The sequence below is a fragment of the Haemorhous mexicanus genome, chromosome 1 (assembly GCF_027477595.1).
Source record: "Haemorhous mexicanus isolate bHaeMex1 chromosome 1, bHaeMex1.pri, whole genome shotgun sequence".
Classification (NCBI taxonomy): Eukaryota; Metazoa; Chordata; class Aves; order Passeriformes; family Fringillidae; genus Haemorhous; species Haemorhous mexicanus.
The window spans coordinates 66,312,018-66,335,420 of NC_082341.1; the positions used below are offsets into that span (position 1 = coordinate 66,312,018).

The window sequence follows — 23,403 nt, forward strand, 5'->3', positions numbered from 1 at the left end:
ACATCCCAGTCTTTGTTCTGGCTCCCTACAGCACTCGGTGTCTGGACAGGCTTCACATTCACTCCAGATTTATTGCTCTCCTGCTCTTCAAAGCTTGTGAAGCAGGTTTTCATTCAGCTACCCTTACCTGCCAGGATGGGGAGCAGTGCATGGAAACTGAAAAGAGTTCATGAGCATCAGGCAAGCAGGCCTTTGCAACTGAAACCCAAAGTAGAAATGCTCACCCTGTGTCTTATTTAGTTCAAAGCTGAAATGTTTCTGTCTAGGATGTCTGTTTGTATCTCAAGTCACAAAGAAGCCATTAGTACCAATAATGTGTCATTATGGGGGCGTCAGCAGAGACTCCACAGCTAAGGTTAATTTGAGATGCATAATTTAAAGCAGAAATAAAATCCCTCCATTTCACACTTTAATGACTCAATTCAAATCATTCTTCAAATTTGACACAGCAGCTCTTAAGGGGACACTTGCATTTTTTTTCTTGTCCCATTTTGTTTTTTCTGGCCAATTTGAAGTAAAATACTTATCTAGTGCAGAAGTAAAATACACAGATCTTCCATTTACAACCACTTTAACCTGTCTTCCCCCTCACATTTCTTTTCAGCAGTTTCATACTTCACACATTCACTCTGACACATTAGAATATGCATGATACAGGCCACTTCCGCAAGTTAAAAAAAAACCAAACCCGTTCAGAGTTAAAATTTCACTCATTGTAACCCCAGGGATTTTGCCAAGAACAGCTGACAACACTGTTTATTTTAAACATACCACATCACTTAGGTAACAGTAGTACCCCCACAATTTTTTGTCCTTAGTATTTCTGCTCTCAGCATCCTGCTAAAACACATTAAATACATAATCCTTGGTTTTCAAACCGAGGCAAAGACAGAAGGATGCTGTGGTTTCAACAAGTGCTCCAAGCTGGTCCAAGTCTCCCAAATCACCGATAATTTGTTCTGTCAGGCTACTTCCCTGAGAACAGCTGATAAAACCCAGAAATAATTAAGCAAAAACTCATCACAACATAATGAAGCAGCATGATAGTGAGATCTTCATGCTGCTGAGGATGCAACACCTCTCTATCAGACATCTCGTGCCTGGTGCTGTGGATTCTTCAATAAAGCTCACGTAATATTACAAAAATGCGTAGAAACATAGAATGACTTTTGTCATCCGACACAACTCTATTTTGTTCTGGACTTTCAAGAAATCACAGTTCAAGCACACAGACATTCTTTGGAGAGCTGCCCTCAATGCTAAAAATGGCAATGGAATTGCACAAGGCAGGGGGGGAGGGGAAGGAAGAAAATTCCAAGAAAACTTTGACTCATCCATTCTAATTCCTCAGGTTTTTGGAGCAGAGAATGGAATGCCGTCAAGCTAAAATTGACAGAGCTATTTTCTGATCTCTAAGTGATGTCAATACTTCACAAATCCACAAGTGCTGGGAAAAATTTTCTCTGCAAAATTCTAAGAATGACTCTTAAAATTTGTTGGGTTTAGGGTGGGGGGGGAACCCAGAGCTAAAAGAGGTACTTGAAATTAAACTCCTACGTAGGTGTGTTTTTGAATACTGAGAGTATTAGGCTTCACAGCTTTTTGCTATCTGTGACTCAGACTTGCTGCCACAGGTGTCAAGTCATCAGGGACTTAACTGGAGCTCTGCAGAAACCTACTGCCTTGTGAATATTTTTTTAACTGTATGTTAAAAAAATCTCCCTCAAAGACAGACAAAAAGCAAGCTTTTCCACTCAGTAAAGACCTGAATCTTTCCAGTCACCTGATTTTACTGTCCTGTCACCTTTCACCTAGAAAAGCAGATTTTTCTGGTTTTCTGTTGTTTAATTCTTTAATTTTTCAGAACCACATCATGTCCACCAGGGTTTTCAGAACAACACAATGTCAACCAAATCTAACAGGCAAAACAGCTTTAATAAAGTTCTGAGAATAACACATCTGCTCTGGCACGCCAACACACTATTTTTAATTGAAGCTCATTAAAGATGTAATAGAAGAAAAATTATATTCACTTCCAGCACTGTTCCATCAATGCAGTGAGATAATCATGCTGCTGCACCATACATAAAGCAATATTTATGAGTAGTGGTTTAGGTAATTTAATGGAAAGGCAGAAAGCAATGATTCATTCCTTGTTCTATCTGTTGCTGAAAAATTACTTTTGCCAATTGCAGGGCCCAAGCAGGCACACAGAGAGATTGGTTTCAAATGTTAGTAAAACAGAGACCTGGAAAATGAAAAGAGACAAGTCAGTTGAAATGCCGAACAAAAGGAAAAAAATCTGGATTACAGATGAGAATTACTTTACAGAGCAGCATACAAATGCAGGCCTCTGAAGTAATTTAAACCAAATGCAGATTGAGACTGAAGTCATTTAGTGAGTCAGCACAGTAATAGGACACTAAAATTACATGCAAGAAAAGTGCAATCCTTTTTGTATAGCACACTCTATTTTATTCCAAATTTACCCAAAACCAAATTAATTGTATCCTTTGTGTTGTACCTTCTTCATTTTCGTTGGACTCCACCTCTACCTTCCAGAAAGAAATTTTGTGCAGGCTGAGTAGTTGTGAGCTCTGATGTCTAGGACTTGAATTTCCCTTTCACAAAAGTTTCATCTCCAGACCATAACCACATTAATAAACAATCACTGGCATGAACACTACTGACCCTCTTCCAAGTTATGATTATTTTCCTCTGAAAATTCTTTTTTTTTTTTTTTTTTTTAAATTAACAGTTAAAACCAAAGCTGCAGAGAATCATTAAAGGTTCTGCTTCCCAGATTCTGCCATCCCAGAGGTTTCGATCACCTACAGCTTGGTACAGATGGGGACTTCAGTGCTAAATATGTTCCCCATCAGTCAAAGAAAGGCTTTGCTTTCTATCTGCTTCAAATATTTTTTAAAACCATAACGGTTTTTAAACTTAAAAAGCAATCTTCATCTCATTCTTGCCTCATACTTTCAAAAAAATGTAATTCTGTGAAAGCCACAACAATTGCTTGTTCAACAGAGACTGCTACTCTCTGAAGTGCTTTCTCAGATAGATTTGTATGGACATACGTGGGAGAAATGAATACTCCAAAAATATCCACAATAGATAACAAGTAGCGTCTAGAAACAACAAAAAGAAACAAAAAAAGAAAAAAAAAGAAAAAAAAAGAAAAAAAAAGAAAAAAAAAGTACTCCAATTGGAACGAATGCCTACAGTAGCAACAGCACAGGAAGAGCAAAATGTTATTGTACATTACTGGCCTGCAGCCCACAATTACAAAAAATACTGCAGTATTCCACAGTAAGAGCGTAAAATATTATCATTTCAAACAAGCAGCTGCAGCACCCTGCCCACAGCAGCCACGTCGCAGAGAACCAGGGGAGAAGAGGCCTGCCAAAGGACTCCCCACTGCAGAGGGGGAGTGGGACACAGGGTTGGTGAACCCTTGGGATGCCTTCTCCTGACACCCATGGCTCCATTAGGGCACAAAGAACCACTGCTCAGCAGCAAAATGCTCCCACATGGGCCCCAGCTGCTGAGCCCTCCAGCAGAAGGCAATCATGATGCTCACTCTGCACTCCCCTCTTGCTGTAGTGTGCCTTCTGCCAAATCTTCATTTTCACATTGTCTTGGATTCAATAAAATCTCACCCATCCCAGCTCCCCTGCACTAATGCCTGTGGTACCCAGCCCCCTCTAACAGCCAGCCAACAGGTTTTAACAGAGGCCTAGCCAGGGGCTCCCAGAGCAGAGATTGGCATACAGTGCCATTGAGATGGCTACCATTCATCTCCCCAGACAGTGAGCAGCTGCTCCACAGGTCAGCAAAAGGGGAGACAACACACACACAAGTTTATCAGCAATGCTTGTGTTGCCTGCTGTACCCAAGGATGGCCAGCACAGAGGGCAGTCCCACCACAGCAAACAAAAACCCCAAAAAGCAACAGGTAAGTCCATCTGCTCACTGGCCTGCACTGCACACTAATGAGTAGCCCTAAGGAGGAATAACGCCTACCACATTTGGGTTCTGCATGGATCATAAAAAAGACCATCTAAGAGGCCACATGTTTTCTGCACATTTCATGCACTTGCAGAACAAGCAGTCAGAGGAAAAGCAAAGTTAATGCAGTTTCAGCTAACTACCTACCCCAGTTTCAGCTGAGATGGAGTTAATTTTGTAAGTTTTTTAAGTTAGTAGCTTGTAAGTTTTGTGGGTCTTGGATTTAGCATGAGAATAATGTTAATAACACACTCAAGTTTTAGTTGCTCACTAGTCAAGGACTTATCATAAGTCAAGGACTTTCCATTTCCACATTCTGCCAGCAAGGAGGTACAGAAGAAGCTGGGAAGGAGCATGACCAGGACAGCTGGCTCAAACTGGCCAAATGGATATTCCACACAATAGAGCATCCTGCTCAATCTATCAGCTGGGGGAGTTGTCCAGGAGGGGCTGATGGCTGCTCGGGGACAGGCTGGGTATCAGTCACTGGGTGGTGAGCAACTGTGCTGTGTATCACTTGTCCTTCTCACATTTTATTTCTCTTTCTCTTCTGGTTGTCTCTCTTTCCATTCCATCATCATAATCATCATTACGACCACTATTGTATTATTGTTGCTGTTGCTTTGTAATTAAACTGTTCTTATCTCACTGCATGGGATTTACCTACTTTTTTCCCAATTCTCTTACCCATCCCACTGTGGGGGTACCGGGAGTGAGTGCCTGCAAGTACTTGATTGTTATCTGGAGTCAAGCCATGACACTCGTTAATCTTATACAGCCTGCAAATAGTACAGATTCTCCAGACAAAACTGCAAAGCCTGAGCTTTGCCTTAGCTACCAATACTGCCTCAGGTATTAGGCCTCTCCCCACTGTCCAACAAGCCTGAAGTTAAGTTTGAAATACCCAGACACTGTTGGGGCACTTTTTAGAGATATTCAAACCACGATGAAAGCTGTTTCTCATGCAGCCAACCAGAGATGTGTTTTCAGGAGGGAACAAATTAACTGCCATACCTAAATACTTCCCAGTTCACCTGCATTTCTCATCCTTCCCACACCAGATTTTCTCTGCCAAATACAAAGGAGACTATACTGTATCTATGTGCAATATATATGCAATAAACTGCAGTAATATATGCACTAGATTGAAATACTGCATTTTTGTATCCTCATAAGCCATTCATTGGATGAAGGACTCAAAGTCCCACAGGGAGTACTGTAAATACACATTAAGTCTCTGGGTGCTGGATTTGACTCTGACGTATGCAACAGATGTGTAAAGTAACACATAACCAGATGCCTCTCTAGTGCATGCACAGCTAGAGACTGAAAAGTCCTAAAATGTTGTGTCCAAGGGCAAAAGAAAAGGGAGAGAATAAAACAGAACCACATATCTATCAAGAAATGAAAAATTTGGGCCTTATGGATTTCTTGTCTACAATGCCAAAATTTTTCATGTCTGTAATTCAGCTACGGTATCTCAAGAGAGGACTTTTCAGGAGGTGGGAGTCCAGCCACTGTGGCCTGATTTGCTCATTGCAAGATGATAAACCATTTCTTGACATCTTTGAAATTTCAGGATCCTACTTCTAAAGCCTCCACTGTGATTTCAAAGACCTCCATCCAGAAGAGCAGTCTAACTCCTTAGAAGAAAAAAGTACTCTGAAAAAAAAAGCATATGGCTGTAAAACAGTCACCATCACAGAGGCCTTTCTCCTCTCCCTGAGTTGGTGTGTCCTGGCCACAGTGGCTAAGAGAAAATAGCTGCTGTGCTTTTGCAATAACCTTCTAAGGCAGAGGAGAATGGTGGGTGAGAAAAAGTCAAAAACTTGTTTAAAAGCCTCAGTTTAAAATTTCTGGCTACTCCCATTTCATGAAGTAACTTAAAACCACTCTCTGCTAGAAAACTGTGTGAACCACTGACTTCAGATCTGTATCCTGCCATTTGCAAAGCACATCGTGGGCTTGGATCCAAGGCTTCAGTTCAAGCTCTTAGGTACTCCATACCAAAATTACTTATACTATACGTCCTTTATAATAAATAGCCTCACAATGAGGCAGGATAGTGTCAGCACAGTTCATTTCTACATCACTCTTTCAAAAGTTTAGGGAAAGCACTGGAAACATTACAGCTTTTGAATATTTTGCTTTATGTGGTTTGCAGGCAGCATAGTGAATGGCTGTGCAAGCTTCACCCATTTTCCTGGGACATGCAGTGTGACAGCATGAGTCCCAGGCAGTGCCCACCAGAGCCGAGCAGAAGGGGCACGGTGGCACTGGCACAGCCACGTCTTGCCACAGTGCTGCCCTGCACTGTGCCACTGTACTCTCCTGCCTCCCTGCAGTGAAGGTCTCCCTTCTCTGTCCCCACCACCTCCTCTTTACAAAGGCTCACACACACACACTGAAACAAAAGAATAATTCCATTATGTGCCTGGCAGCCTGTGCACTTTCCTTCTGATTCACAATAGTGGCGCCCCATTGAAAAGATCCATATACAGGGTGTGGGAAAAAAAAAAATCTTAAGTCTCTAGCAGGCACACATATTATCAAAGCCTCACTTCCACTTAACACAAGTTGCTTTGGGATCTAATGCCGCTGATTTGAGGGGAAAATACAAACAAACAAACAAAGTCTTCTTCCATTAGCCAGGGCAGGGGGTAGGGAAATCGAACCAGTGCCATCTTTGTTGAAGAGCTCCAAAAAACTAATGGTTCAGGAGAGCTGAGGAGAGTGGTCAGGGGACAGTTTGTGACTGATCACTGCCATCTGAACATGGCATGCTGACAGCTGAACGAAGAGCAAAACAAAAAAGGCATGTGTTTAATCTGGGCAGGCTTGGTCCCCTGTGTTCACTCCCAGTGCAAAATACAAAGCAGGAAAGAGTCAGTCTCTCTGCCTGCTCAGCTCAGCGCCCACATTACTCCCTGGCATATACCACAGGACCTTCTCCATGCACACAAAAGGGGACATTATTTCTCCATATGCTGAAAAAAATTAGAAAGGAGAAGGATAGCGGTACAATTTAATATATCCTAAAATGGATCTTTTGGCACCAAAGAGGTTCCCTCAAACACTCTGACAATGAGCTCCTGCACTCTGTGATACAAAAAAAAGCTAAAAACAACCTCAACTGTGATACAAAAAAAGCTAAAAACAACCTCAACGATTTTCTGAGTGTAACATAGAGCTGATAAAATTATTATAAAGGCCACACAGATGCTACAAAATACCTCTTCCTGAACTTCAACGTGCGCTTCCTCAGAGGGCAACAAGAAGGCAATTGTGAAAGGAAAATCATGTGCCTTATCCTGGCCTGACATCAATGAAAAGAAGGCAGCAATAAAAGCATTTTGATTTATGCTCCACAGAACCAAGAAGGAATGCTTGCCTCCAAGAGAGTGGGATGGACAGAAAGCAAAGGTGGGCTGAGGGTGATCACACAACAGAGCACTTCTCTCTCACTGGTTTGGCCAAGACTGTCACTGGCACCTGAAACAGGGCTTGTCCCAGAGTATTTCCCGACCTCTGCCTTCAAACAGGCTGGCATTAATACCTCCTTTCACAACTACATAAAGTGCCTCAGACTCCTGCTGAAAGAGTTTGTATTCCTGTTTGGGCTCACAGTCCCTCGTGCAAGTCCTGCACATAAAAAGGAGTTGACTACACTGATTTGAAAAACTTTTGACTTGTTCAGAAAAATCAGTACAAATACCTACAGGACCACTACAATCTCCCAAGCACTGGCCCCTGTCCACTGACCAGAAAGGAAATTTTTAGCTCCCTGCAGTGGGCCTGTTGATTTCAAAAGAAACTTAATAGCTCTGTTCCTACAAAGCAAATACAGAGCAATCACCAGGGCTCGACTATGTTCTCCTCTCCTCTGAAATCTGGTAAGTAACACATGTCTGCAAATGCCACTTGCCAAAGGTTTTGATTCTCTGCACATTTGTGGGAACGTATACCCTGCTTTTTCCAGGTTATATGTGTCTTTTTGATTTTGCAGATTCCTTACAGTAGTTTTGTCTCTTTCAGCACAATTGTGGGGCAGAACAGAGTAAATAACTTAAAATTTTTATTTAAGGAAGATGCTGGTGTTTTTTAGTGTTCATTTATGCAACATTTTCGTTGGTTAAAAGTTTTACAACTGTAGCATTTTCTCCTTACTAGATTCAGGTTTGATTCTTTTCTAATGAGAAATGAAAACAAAACAAACAAACAAAAAAGAAGACTAGAGGGAAAAGGTGTGTTTCTCCTTGTGCCTTGTCATTGTCTTTATTTTAAAAAATTAACTCTGACAACAAAATTCAGCCTCAGTCAGGGAACTTTTAGTTCAGTCGCTATTCAAATATCCAAGTGTAATTTGTAACTCTAGTTATGAAAGGGGACATTATTTTCTTTATACATTATACTCCATTTGTTCAAAGGCACACTGATGAAGCAATTAAGGCAGATGTATTCTTAAAGCTGGTATAGAATTCACAGGCTTTGCTAAGAAGTTTGGTATTTCAATGAGGTGTTTAAACATAAAAATGAGAACTATGTATTTAATATAAAAATATCACTTAAGAATGCTGCAAAATCAGATTACTCATGACATTATCACCAAGAGTAAGAGATTACTATATGCATTTTTCTGACTGTGTGTTCTATGTTCTTCAATAGCTTTCTTCAATAGTTCCCATATGATATAGATTCCAAACTAGGAAATATTTAGGCTCATGCCTAACTTTCAGGGAGAATAGCCCAATTGATTTAAAGAGGGTTTAACCCTTATAAATGTCAGAATGATTGCCAGTTTGTGGGACTGGAACTCATGGGGCCCATTTTCAAAAAGATAAGTGCATTGCGTATTTTTTACTGCCATTTCTGGGTTTGCCGTTACAATTCCCTCCCTCCCTCTCCTGCCTGTTTTTATTGCCTTCAACAACAATCTCATGACACTCCAAGGTAAATAATGATTAATTTAATTACAAACTAACTGTAACTTATGACAAGACCCTCCAATCACTTACCTCAAATTATGAGTGTTTCAAGATGCAATTGTTAATCTTCTATTCTCCCCCCTCTCACAGAAGATGTTGCAGACTTTTTTTTCTGGTATTTTGCATAAAAACTCTTTGCCTGTGCTCCAGGATCTTAAACAAAAACAAAAAAAGAAACACTCAGAATGAAAATGTCATTTCAAGCAATTGGTGGGTGGCTCAGGGGAAATCCCTGACCTTTTTTGAGTGTATGTTTCATTATCTAAAGCAAGTGTGGTAACTTCCTCCAGCAGCAGCTCTTCTGTGAGCTGTACTTAAAAAAAAAAAAATTAAAAAGACTCAAGTGAACAAAAAAAAATAAAAAAAAAAAAAAAACCACTGGTTTAGACCACTCAAAACCATGGCATTTTAAAAATCCGTAAGACAGCGCACTACAAAGTTTTCATTTAAAGCACAATCCAGGATGTACCAGACTCCACAAATTTATAAGGGCAAAAATGGAAGAAAACCCGGAACACAAACCAGAAGAAAAATCATTATGTAAAGTATTAAACTGCTACACAGTTTTATTAGAGCTATCACTGTTACTATCACTAATAGAACATATACGGCCCTCTCCTTCAGTCTTCACTGAGTTCCTGTAGTATTTCTGTAGTAGCAGCGTGGGGGAAGTAGTAGCCCTGCTGGAGAAGCAATGCAGCATTAGCACTACAAAACCCAGCCCAGCTGTCGAGGGAGGAAGGAAGGGAGGAGGAGCGACAAAGTAGATGAGTTAAGAGTAACTGGCAGGTCTCTAATACAATCAATTTTGACATTCTCTACCATCACCAAAAAAGGTCTGAAGGCTTTTGACTTTTCAGTGAGTGCTGCTACCAAGAACAGTTTCTCACCGCCCCCTGTTTCACCCTCCTCCCTCTCCCGTACCTGCAGCAAGGCTTGGCCAAGAGCCAGCTGAGTATGTAAGACTCCAAACCAGGCTCTGTCAGCAGGAAAACACTGCCAGCCAGTGCAGAGTTCACGTTCCCTCTGAAAGCATGGTCTTGCATTTGCATGGCCTCTCTGGATTACAAGCATCTCAGCTATTTCTCTATGAACAATTTTTAGGACCAACAACCACATTCATTTTTGCTCTGTAAAAAGCCTGAAAGAAACTGTTCCCAGGGTTACACCTGCGGCTACCCCCACTGAAGCCAACAAATTTACACAACATGACAACGAGAGGATTTGACCTTGTGTGCATGTAAGCCGGAACACTTTGATTTTCTTCCTTGGCTAGAACAGACAAGTCTGAATAATTTTCCCCTTGCTTTTAACTAAGGAATTAAGACAATATTCACAGCCTTCTGTGGCTTTATATACCTCAAAAAAGACAACTTTTCCAAAAGTGGTCAAAAATTCAAAAAGTACAGCTTTCTACACCACAGTGTATTCCCCCACACACCCTGGAGGAAAACAACCCAAAACTTGAAGCAGACCACAACACACAAATAAAGAGGACCTTGACACCTGTACAAAGGCTGTGCATATGTCACTACTCCCCAAAGCTGCTTATTGTACAAAAGACTCTGCTTAAATTAGCCTGGGCCCCTACTCCACCGTGCTTATTCCCACTGATGTGGAGCTGCCTCTTCCTTCAAGGAGCCTGCTCTCGCTCTACACCAGTCAAGGCTGCAGGAGCCAAGCCTACCCCTTGCAGGAAGCAGACAAAGCCCTCTAAATCTGTGACACACGTCCAGAGAAGGCTGCAAGTTCAAAGTGAAATGAGGACAGTCTGTCCATGATTCATGCCACCTAGAAACCCTTCTGAATTTAAGAAAAAGTGTTAAAGGGATTATCTTACAGAGCGTCACCCTGCCGAATCAACTAGGTTCTGCCTCTCATTTTTTTTCCTGAGCTCAAATACAAGGTGGCCAAAGATCAAAATCAGCATAAAATCCTCCTGTTCTTACTTTACATACTTACATTTTGATGCTCTGTTTAAAGAATCAAATAAAACTGTTTGATGGACGGATTCCCAGCTATCCTCCAGGCTTTTCTGCATGACCTATGGGCAAATGCTATGTGACACTTCCTGAAAGGCTGAAATAGCTCTGAATGACACTTGAGCTTCTATAGTACAACTACAGCATGAGCATTTTGCTCCTAATGCACACTGTCACTTAACCCAAAATTTCCCCTGTCCCTGCCTCTACAACAAAAATAAGAGCATTTCCCCATCTCAGAGGGCTGATGCAAGGAACACAACACCCCTGCTGATTTAGTGGACAACCTAGAAACAATGAGAAAGTTATAGAAAGTTACAGATCTCTTAATTCAGGCTGAAACTTCACATACCCAGAAAAAGACCCTGCAAACCAAAATAAAGAGTGAGTCATCAGCCTGCCCCTCTGAAACCATTTTGCTGGATAATCATTTCACCAGTACAACTCTCTTCTCCAGGGTGCTCCCAGCAAGCGTGGGGGACACTGAATGGGTTCACTGTATTCACACAACAGCTTTACAGCTGCTGAAAAAAGGCCTATTGTAGGCTTGCATTTTACTATCTCGAGTAGCATACATAAAGTTGCTGTACAGCTTCCATTACCCATCTGATCCTTACAGAAACAGGAGCAACAAATCAGGGTTTGTCAAAAGAAAAAAAATTTAACTGCGATGGAGGAAATACTCTGGTTTTCAAAAAAAAAAAAAAAGAACAGAAGTGACAAATTATATATCAGAAGATAAAACACTAAAAATTCAGCGTCACAAAAATACTTTAAACTCATTCTGCCATCCTTTTTTTTGTTACAATATAATATCTGTGAGCCAAATTCAAACTTCCCCATCAGAAAGGAGCATCAGGCCTGCCATACATACATGCACTTCCTGCAGTCATGAGGTGCACATGGCTTGCACGTCCATGCATTTATAATATTTTCTCAGTAACCAAAATAGTATCAAAACCAACAGTGAGCTCTTAAAACAGAATTGTTGGGTCACACTTTACAAAAATTCACTCAATAGCCAGATAATCCTGGACTTTGCAAAACGTGAGTAGATCTGCCAGCCCCTTCGTAGTGTCTGTGGAGTCAGGGTAAAAGGCATGAATTAGGCACATTCCTCCCAGCATTTGACTACTCCACTCTCCCCCTTCTGGAGAAATGAATGCAGCTTCAAACAAATTCAAAGAATATCTTGTCAGCTCCTTCACTCTTCCCGGTGCAATAAATGAGGCGGTGCTTGGCTTCTCTAGCTCCCAGCAGAGGCAGGTCTGAAGTACAAATCCTCCTTCCTCCTCCCATTTACACAGCATTAACCCTGCCAGCTGCAAAGATGCCGAATTGAGCCAGGGCTATCCAGCAGCCTATCCCAGCTGCAGCACACACTACTAGTAGCCCCCAAAAATTAAATGATGGTTGATCAGCACACATCTCCTCAAAACACAGCACTTCCCTCAAAAGCTACAAGATTGGACAAAAGTTACAGGATCAGTTTCTCTGCCTTCTGGCTTCAGAACCACAGGAACACAACAGGTGCTGTGCTGCTCTGCACTCAAAGGCAGAAATATTTTGCTTTTCAGTGAGAGCTGAGACAGGCACTACCTCTTGCTTTGCCAGCTTGGGACTTTAAGAAAATACCAAGAGAGTAGCAGCCTGATAAAATACCAGCAGTAGAACACCTCTTTTTCCCCAGTCTTCCTTCATGTCACAGTGGGGCCTCTCTCAAAAGACCGATGATGGTGAATGGACTGAGATGATTTTCCATTCTAGGTAAACTGCACATACGCTATGTTAGTATGACTTGACTGTGATCAAAACTGATGAAAAACCACAGCAATGGAAACTAAGACTCAAGTAAAGAGAGAAATTAACCCTCAAGACAAGCTACAGAGGCAGACTCCTCTCTTATTTCTGGATTTGGGCAGGCTTACCTACCTCCAAGCATGGGGGGCAGACAAGACTGCCAGCCTCCCTTGCCATCCCCAGGGCAAGCAGTTCTGGGATGAGCCTGGGCAAAAGTAGTACTATTGCACGTGACAGGACAGAGCCAAGGCCAGTTGAGAACAGTGGATTGCTAAAATATGATCTCATTTTGGAATGAGCTATGAGGGATGAAGAAATGACAGCACCAGGCTCTCTGCACACCTCTCACCATGGGCACAGGAACTCTTCCCCCTACATCTCACAGGAATGGACCTACTACTCTCCCTTGCCTCTGCCAAGGGTCTGGCAGGCTCAGGCACACATTCCTATGTGCCATTTACTCCTTTTCTTACCTTCTGCTCATAAGCACACACACACCATGAACTCTTCTCTTTTCTTAACAGCCGAAGTGACTTTATTGCATGATTTTTGGACTAGAACTACCAGCCCACGCTCACTGCCCCCATGCCTTGATGCCACCTGTTTATCATTACAAGGTGACACAGAGCCATGCTCTCCCCCACTTACCCTGAGGCGTGTCATGTCTTTCCAAGTCATAAAGCCCCAGTCTCATCAGGTGCTGACCTCAGGCTCTCCCTGGCACCCTAAGTGCCTCCTTTATCCCAGCATGAAGGTCTGAGAGAGACAGACTGCTTCACAAGGCAGTGGCTTCATCCCTTGGCAGCGACCCTGCCATATGACTGCCTGTGCTCAGAGGCACAACCCTCCTTGGCTCACAACCTCTGAAAACAAGGAGTGCCAGTGGATGCAGAGCTGAATACCCTCCACCCACTCTTTCACTGGCCAAGCTGCTCTGAACAGTAACATACATCCTCCTGTAAAAGTTCAGTGTGTTGCCCACAAAAAGCAGCAGGCAGGCATGCCTCTGCTAAAGAGCACATGCATTTTAGAAAGAGATGTTGAGAGAATGAAATATGGTGTGATATTCAATGTGCAGATACATTCTGGGTCCTTCAAAAGAAGGGCTCTAGAAAAACAATAGAAATTCCATGTTGTTTGGAACAGATGGGCCTCGTATTTTTTTCCTATTGCCTTCTGCTTTACTTACTCATCTCACCTACCTTCTAGCTATATGAGGTTGTTTTTTGGGATCTAGTTGCTTGCTGCCATATAGAAAAATCTGAACAATCAATATTCCTTATACAATCATGTATCTCCAGTGACAGAGAGTACAGGAGACATTCAGGACATTTCAGAAGAAACCTGCGATGACCTTTGTTGCAGGAAACTTTGGAGGCCTTGGAGCTGTTTTTAGAATAGAAATTTGACTAAGCCACAACCAGCTCAGCACCACTGTGGTTTGGTCTTACGTTTTTAGAGTAGCAGGACTATACCAGCAGCTAAAGTCTTCCAGGCAGAGGAAGAAATGTTGTCACCTGCCTGGATTCAGTCAGTTGGTTGGCTACGAAGATTGGTTGGTTTTTTTGCAGTCAAACCTACTCTTTTAATCAAAAAGAGATGGGAAACTGAGAAAGACAATGCCTTTCTGTAAGTCTACTTCCAAACTTGTCTTTTGTATAAAAAACCCTGAAATACTGTATTCCTACTTCTTTCTTTCCTTCAGCACAAGCCATAACATGAGCATTTCAGCAAATACCAGGTCTGGTTGTATGCTCCCTGGGCTGCCAGCTGTCAGATCCTGAAAGCAGGACGGTCACATCTGCCAGACTGGCTCTCACACCTACTGTCTCAGATAACATCATGTATTTTTCCAAGTCATGCTAGCAATAATATGACATTACACATTCCCTTCCCTGCCTCAGGACACACACCAAAAAGAGGCTGTACACCTTTAAATAAAGCATGCCCAGCCAGTGTCTTTGGATGGCCGAGAGCCTCAGCTGAGTGCAGTGTCTGTCTGAGCAGCCTCTGTGACTGAAGGTTACAAGCACTGTCCCCACGTGGGCACATGCTCACATCAGCAGGTCAAGTACCAGCCACTAGACACGGGTCATTACTGGTTAAGCATCTAATGTGCACTTGGCATTCTGTAAGCTCCTTAAAGAAGATACGATCCTTTCAGTAGAAGATTTCTTCTTTCTAACTTCTCAAAACAGCCTTCCTTCTCAGAAGCCTACTCACATCAACCTTCCCCTTTCAGTAATAATTACAAAGAAAAGGGAAGAGAGAACAAAAAGAAAGAAAAATTATTAAACCTGTTTCACTAACTGGCACAACTATACACAATCACATCACTGAAATATGCCTTTCTTTCCATGCCTTCATCTCACTACATCCCTATAGGGCAAAGCTACCTTCTGCTTTTGCTAAATCAGTAATGCAGCTTTTAAAGCAAGTCTCCGGGTAATCCACCCTGCCTGGGCTTTCAGTTGTATTGTGGGGTGGTCCTGCAGCACATGAACAAATCCCTCTTGGCAGGAATTAACTAGAAGCATCATGTTCCCCAGAGTGAGCAGCCAGCAGCACCAGACGGCTCAGAAGTAAAAGCAACCAGAAAACATGCCTGGTGCAAACCTCAGCATCCCACCACAGATTTCACAGATACTCTCTCCTGTCGGTCCACACTACTTTTTAATGTAGTCACAATCACAAAAATCAAATATTCTGCTGTCATTCATCTTTATGCCACCAAATTAAAAGATATTATAATATTCTATTTAATATTTTAACAGTGTAATACTGACAAGCAGCAAGAGCATCTTGAAGGGAACAATGTAAAGAACAGATCAAAGTAGTTTCAGCTACAATAACTACCCTAATTTCTGTAGTTTTGCAATGAGCTCTTCTACTCTTTTTCCTACACCAAAATAGTGAGAAAACAGTTACAGAAGGGGAAAAGTAAAACAAACTGAAAATTTTATCTTCATTTTAGCAAAATAGTAAAGAATTATTAGAGAAGGGAAAAAGTAAACCAAACTGGATAAAAAGATCAGAAAAAGTACTACTTTTAAACCCCATGAAAGCTAATACTACTACCATTAAACCCCATGAAAGATAATAAACATTAGGCATAATAATAAAAATTCAGGCATTAGTTGTAAAAATTGCCAGCAGAAAATTTTAGGCAGCAGTGCTTTTTTAATATATTGTAATCTAAGCTTATGTCAAATGTCCTCTGGTTTTTGCCCTCACAGAAGATATTTTGTTCTCCTTGAAAATGTCCTTAAATAGACCCTCAAAATCGACACTTATCATAACTAATTCAATTAATAGGACAGTCATCACATCTTTTTTCAGAGCATGAAAAGCCAAGAATTCTATGACATGATGTCTAGCTTTACTTTTTACCACCCATTAAAAAATACCTGCTGAGTCTGTGGAGGTTTTCAGGCCAGTGGCTAAAAGCCACCACCTGTACACAATTCCCCATACTTGTTTCTCTTCCTCATCAGCTGTTTGTCCCTAGCAGTAGCAAGAGCATAACACACTAGAGTTTCACTGGAAGCTGCTAAGAAATACCTTGTGATAGAAACTTCCTTGCGTTCCAGGCACAGGAAACCAACTAAACCTCACTGATTAATCTGTTTAACTTTTGTTAAACTGTTCTGGACCTGGCAGCAAATTTGTGAGCAAAAGTGACATTGACCACCGTGCTGAGGACCTGGCTGAGGCCAAGTGAAATGCTCTCCTAGTATTCAAATCCTTCTCGAAAGCTCCTCTCTTCCTTCACATGCCTTCCACGCAGGAGACAACTCTGAGGTCACTGCAAGCAGGAAGCCCAAGCACAGAGGAAGTGTGTGTAAAATCCACAGTCTCAACTTCACCATCACTGTCCATTTTCATGAATGAAAAAGGCAGAGTCAGTATGGGAAGCTGAGCCCTGTCACAACTGCTACCATGCTGTCTGTCCTTTCCCTCCAAAGCAATGTGGATCTGTGTTCGTTTCCTGCAAAGGTAATTCTTTCTATGTATTAAACCAGCCAGGGACATGGTTTCTAATATGGTTAATTTTTAACAGCACAGCTTTGGGCTTAACTCCTTGTCCTGCATTTTCAAGAGCTGTTTGAGAAAGTTTGGGACCTTTAATAAGTGATCTCTGTGTTTAAACTGCATCCCCTGGTAACTCTATGCACAGGACAGAAAAATGGGTTGGGCTCTAACCTCCCAGCTCAGCTGCACAGACCAGCATCATGTTCCATCTGTCACACAGCCCTGGTCACATCACCTGGTCCGTCTGTCCATTTGACTCATACAGAATGTGTGCAATGAGTGAAGGTGCTGTTAGTTTAGAGTAAGCTGAACACTTACAACCCAACACTTAGCACTAAAGCATGGGTAAAGTAAAAGGATGTGGGATATTCTCCCTCGTTAAAAGACCAAGCAGTCCCATACACAGTGGAGTCCATGAAGGCTGGTTCCTGTGGCTTTGCCTCCACATGACTCCATGCAAAGAAAGATGCACACTCTGAGCAAAGCTAACCCTGAGCAATGGCTCATCCCCTTGCACTCTCACATTTCTGATAACACAGGCCAGCCTTCAGAAAGGTCACCCATTTCTGTCGTTGCTCTATACCGAAACCCTTGTTCCACAAAACTGCTCAGAGCTCAATCTGCCTGTTAAATTTAGCTGGAGTTGGTCAGTGGGCTCCAACCTTACTGCAGAGACCCGTGGAGATACAAAGGTAGCGTACTCCAGAAGGAAAACAAACGAAAATATTCATCTTGGCCTGAGAAAAATTATGTTGAACTGGCAAGAAAGGTAAACCAATGGATCTGATGTTAAAACTCAGAACTGCAGTGCAAGTTCTGTAACACTCATCAGTAACAAAATAAATCATCATCTTGCCCAGGGAGGTTTATTTTACTTAGGCTGGTTTGAAACACAGCTTTACTTGTACTTACTGTGAACTGCATTCTGTTTATGAATAATATTAGATCTATCTTCTGGGAAATTAAATTGTAATCTGTTCTCTGTTCCATTTCTTTAACACATTCAGTTTACTACTGTAACTTAGTTGTGATTTACCAAATTCCAATTACAGAAAGTAGGACAAAATTTTGTTCCTATGCAAGACAGGAAGAGTACAGATAACAGATTCAAATCTGCTTCAAATGACAGAGGACAAGTAGATGTCTGGGGTTTTTGAGGAGAGGTGAAATAATGAAAAAGTTTGTTCCCTGGAGGATCAAAACAAACTGTTTTTCCTTTACATTATTCATAATATAAGACAGATATCGTTAGAAACAAAGCTAAGTTTATGGAATATTCATGATATTGCATATGGCTACATGTGTCATTAATTTTGGTGAACAGAATTTGTAACCAGAAAAATTATTTACAGCCTAGTTTATTTTGGATATTGCACCTCTTTACATCCATACACATCTACTAATGTGGGCTGCAGTGCAGTCTGAGCTCTCCAGCATTTATTCATACCTAGGACAAAACTGCTTTCAACCTGCATATATTTGTCATGGCAAAGACAGCACTCAACAGTTTCATTTTCTGGCACCAGCCTGTGTCAATTTTAACGTTATACTGTCTTTTCCAACAATTCCTTGACTTTAGACCTAGGGTTTCTCTTTGGTGTCTACAGCTAGTAACTATACTACCACATAACTTTCCTGTCACCACTGTCCTGGAGAAAATGAAAGTAACCCTTCAGCCAATCTCTGCAGGATGAGCGACATTTGCAAGGAAACCAGCTGTGCAACTTTCTTTCAAATAGGCTGAAATAAACAACCCACTTTCAGTAGCTGGTATATTACTAAAAAAAAGACGATAATTACATAATTGCTTTTAGATAAGTTAAAAAAGCTACAAACACCTTGTACTAGTCCCCTGACTCTTATTTTGTGCTAAAATTCATATGCCTCAACATATAGGTATATATTTAAATGCAATCTACACTAGGTTAATTAATTTAAGGCTCAAAAAAAAATTAAAGATTTTGAAAGTCAGCAAGGACAATTATGCCTCTTTAGGCCTATGATAGTCATGTGAGAGGACATAAAATTTGAGGTTAGATTCTTCCCCAGAGTGGGAAACAACCCTTCATTTTATGCAAGTGAGTAGTATCAAGCTCAGAAATTTGCTGTGTAGTAATTTCAGAAAGACATCTAAACTCTACAGAAATATTTCCTCCACCTGTGAATGCACTACTTTCCTAGGCCTTTTCATAGTTATTACTGGGATCTTCTCTTTATTATTAAAAACAAACTGTTCATCATTATGAAAGAGTGAACTGCTCCCCCTGCTCTCCCAAATTCCAGTGAGTGTGATTGTCACCAAGCACTGAAATATCTGTACTAGAGAAAAATGTTTCATTAAAAAAAAAATCCTTCACTCTTACTTCAGTATTTTTTCAGGAGTGCTTTCCACATATGTTAAAATGTTACTTAAATTAGCATCTGCTATTTAAAATTTGTGCTTTTGAAAAATAACAGCAGCTGATCAACACACAAAACCATGATATTCTCATTTCTTGCATCTTTTTGGAGCACTGGAGATTGGTATGCAGAAACAAACAGAAATGGAATCTCTCCACATGCCATCGACATTATGAGCCACTCATTAGAAGTGGGAAAAGACTTATGATTTGGGGGTTTTCCTACATCATAAGATTTTGCAGCACACTCCCCAGAATAAGCCAAGGAGGCTCTTTCAGGTCCCAAAGCATTTATATGCTTAACTTTAGGGGCTCCAGAAGTGAGCAGAACTACTCAGATTTACAAGTTAAACACCCACCCAGCCAGAACTGTAATCCAAGCCAGTCAGCAGTACCACTGTTAACTGTCTGGAGGAGCTGAATTTGTTCCCTCTGTCCAACAGCTTTCCCTTTCTTTTTATTTCCAGAAGCAAGACGAAAGATAAAAGGGCCTTCTGCTATTTGTACTAATGACCTGTTAGTCACAGGAGTCTGAAAGGCAAACTGACACATCCACTCATTTTTACTGTTTCCAGTATTTACAGTATTATTTCTCCAGGACTGTGAAGCAGCTGCCAGTGATTACTAGAATTTGGCATGTAGAAGCTCATGTATCTGAAAAAAACATGATCAAACAATATGCAGCTCATTAAAGAAAGTTCCTAACTCTGTTCCCTGCCCTAATACTTTGTTTTTATCTCCTGGAAATATTTACCACACCACCTGATTAGGCTGAGCTGCTTATGTATTTTAAAAATACAAATTATGCTATCAGTCATTCATGGTATGACAGTAAACGTGCAATTATACAACTCAGCAAGCTCCCGCAGTGCACCAAGGCAGGCACAGCCCCACACAGCACAACCAGACTGCCCAACCTTTACTGATCTCAGACTAAAACTTGGGCAATAAAACAGCCCACGCTCTGATGAACAAAGCTTGGACTGGCTCCAACACATTCACCAGAGTGATCAGAGCCATGTCTTTCCAGTCTGCATCTGCAGGCAAGGTGAGAGGGAAGCACTTGCAGAGGAAGGAGTGACTGCACACTTTTCTAGATGTGTAACAAATCTACTTTAAGATTCATTTCCCAGAGTTGGACTTCTGTGCCAAGAAGTTAATGGACCTCAATCATATGTCAAAACCCATTGTCATTCCATCTTCTCTCTCCCCTCCAATTTTCTTTTGTGCTTTTATGGTCCTCTATGTGAGGATTAAGTCCTTCACATACATGCAGAACTGTACTTCCAGGGTGCCACCCTTGGCTTGTAGGAGTAGGATCCAACTCTTTTAGATTGTGACAGCTCAACAGAATTTGCTCTATGACCACCAAGACTGACATGTAGCTTGAGAACCCTGGGAAATCTACCCTTCAGCTTTTACTTTGGTCCTCCTTTCTACCTCTCCTAGGACACTTAAAAGCCCCTCACTACACAAAACTGGCAATAATATTTACAGTGAGCTAGAAGGCAGAAAAGTAAGAAATTATAGTGTATGTATAAAATTCATGCTTCTGTATTTATTTCCAGTCTCATGTCTCTATCATAGCACAATTAAAACTCCCCAATGCTAAACAGCTGGTTTCCTCTCTGTTAATGTGATACACTATCTTGACTCACATGATACTGGATTCACCCAAGGCTGCAACTCATTCAGAAAGCTAGCACAAATGCCATGTCCCATTTAAAATCCAAATGAGGTTTTAAAAGATCAACCTACATCTACATAAACCTCATTCCTTACTCCTTCAGGGTGGAGAACATCATCTGAGCAAGACTTTCCACCCTCAGAAGTCCCAGCCAGTGGTCAGTTTGACTGGCATGACATAGGTAGCTGCAGAGGACTGCTCTCTGCATCTCCTCGTGATGCAGAAGGGAAGAAGCAATTGGTCCCGCACAGATCTGCACGGCACCAGAGATCTATTTATACAGCTCTAGCAGGCTGAAACTCTGCACAGAAACTGCAGCCATCTCTCCAGCTTTCAAACTGAAGAGGGGTGGATGTCTCTAATTCTGATTCCCATGGTGTTCCCTGCAAAAATGACAATCATTTTAATTTTGCGTGGGGTAGAGCTGCTGGCATGTTTCGCACGTCTTTCCCTACACCAGCTTCAAGATTCTTACACCTCAAGGATTATCAGCTTTGTCACTGGGTATTAGATTCCATATCTGAGATTTGTAATATGGCCACCCGAATCAAATTGAGGGTAACACTTCCCCACTAAGTTCAGTAGGCACTGCAGCTTTTTTTTTTTTTTAGCATATGACAATAATAAAACAATCAAAAAAAGATAATTTAGAGTCATACTATACCCAACTGTCATTTGTAAGACTTTACTGTATCATTAGTCAGAGCTTCTGGTGACAATATAACCCACAAGGCTGAAACTTGAGTGGTTTATACATGTCATCAAAGCCTTAAAAGATAAAAATGCCACCTTAGAAAGTGGGAGTATTTAATTTTTTATAACACTTTTGTACTAGTATAAAGCATTCACTTAATTTAAATCAGTGACTTCTTTTCTTAAAGTATTTGTATCTGTTTGATCTTTTATAAATATCTAATTCTTTTTTTCAGATCTAATAGTGCTGAGTACTTTGAAGACAATTTGCCAGGGTTTATTAATTAGAATTCCTACAAACCTTGGAGGGGTTGGGTTTGGTGAGGGGTTTGGTTTGGGTTTTTGGTTTTGGTTTTTTGGTGGGTTTTGTTTGTTTGTTTGTTTGTTTTTGGTTTTTTTTTTTGGGGGGGGGTGGGGGGCAGGTGGGGCTAGTGTGTTAGATTTTGTTGTTTGTTTTGCTGGGGTTTTTTTTTCCTCCCCTCCAAACCAGGGCAGAGCATTGCAAATGCAAAATTCCAATCACCTCCCTCAGATACCAAATTCTTTTCATGAAGTGGCAGATTAGTTATGTTACTTGGTAACAGCTGTATGGTGTAGTGGCTTCTACTAGGTCTGTACACACATGTCCACAGGCTAGAAAACAAAACCAGACAAATTCTCAGCTAATGTAGAAAGGCTAAACTCCAATGAAAACTAGCTATGAAGGAATGCTGTGACTCAAACTCATCACAGCCATAGCTGTGGACATTACAACAAGTTACATAGTACTGATTATTACATATCAGAACTTGACTACTGACTTTCCTAGCACTGAAAATGCTCCTAAAAATGGAATGTTATAAGAACATTAAAACATTTTTTAAAAGTCATTGAAATTAAATATGGTCAAATCAGTTAATTTTATCACAGTTTTCCATTAGCTCATATTGCTACACTACATTTTCAGTGTATTCATGGACACAAGCATATGCATGCACACACACACACACACAGATTGGGGAAGTGAAGGAAAAAGAAGAAAATCGGTTTTATGAACAACCAAAGAAGTAGAAATTAAACAACAGACTCAGCAGATCAATGAGGCACATGCTTGATTTCCATTATCTTCAGTAGAGCTTGACTACAGTTAAAGTGCTTTGATGAACGAGGGTCCCCAAAACACAGTGCTCCTCAACCCAGTTATCTGAGCATGGCTTTATGTGAAACAAAACACTTGAACACAACTAAAGGTATGGAAATGCTCAGGTTTAGCAAATGAAAGCCTTGTAGGAATTCTGCTAGTTAGGAAAAAACCCATAGTGGCTTCCTAAAATTTCATCACCTCTAGCAGCTTTTGAATAATGCAGTGGTCTTTCTGGCAGCTTCATAAAACCATATGTAATCTGCACAAGAAGTTCTACAATGTCTCAGCACTTCCTGGGGACTCGGAGCAGTAGGGTAGCCTTGCAACACAAGCAGAGATTAATCATTTTCTAATGCACAGTAATAAATAATGTATCCCCCATAGTACATAAATTAAAGCTGTAATTTCATCCCACTTCTGTGATGACACCAGAAGCCCAAGATGGAATTTCAGCCTCGTTATGACCAGTCAGGATACACATTATTCCTAAAATTATGATCTGAGAGTTTATAATGAACTGAGGAGTTATGAAGGCATTACCAAAAAAAGAAGGATATGTAATTACAAGCAGAAAATAAAATTATTAAGTCACATATTGTTTGCAGAACTTGCTAAAATAAGCAGTAAATCTCATCCCTCAAAAGCCCACTCAGCGTATTTGTAGCAAGGCAAGCAAAGATCACTACTA

The 23,403-nt window shown here is 41.0% G+C and overlaps 1 protein-coding gene across 18 annotated transcripts in view; it reads right to left on the reverse strand.

Annotated features, from left to right (window-relative positions):
* ATXN1 (ataxin 1) overlaps window positions 1–23,403 on the reverse strand; it is a 223,486-nt gene that overhangs the window by 153,454 nt on the left and 46,629 nt on the right. For 17 of the 18 annotated variants that reach the window (XM_059851982.1, XM_059852036.1, XM_059852028.1 and 14 more), the window contains one exon: window positions 9,030–9,152. The gene's annotated coding sequence lies outside the window, so the exon portion shown is untranslated. Of the gene's footprint in view, window positions 1–9,029; window positions 9,153–9,236; window positions 9,261–23,403 lie in introns of those variants that run through there. The other variant, XM_059852069.1, reaches the window with a different exon arrangement.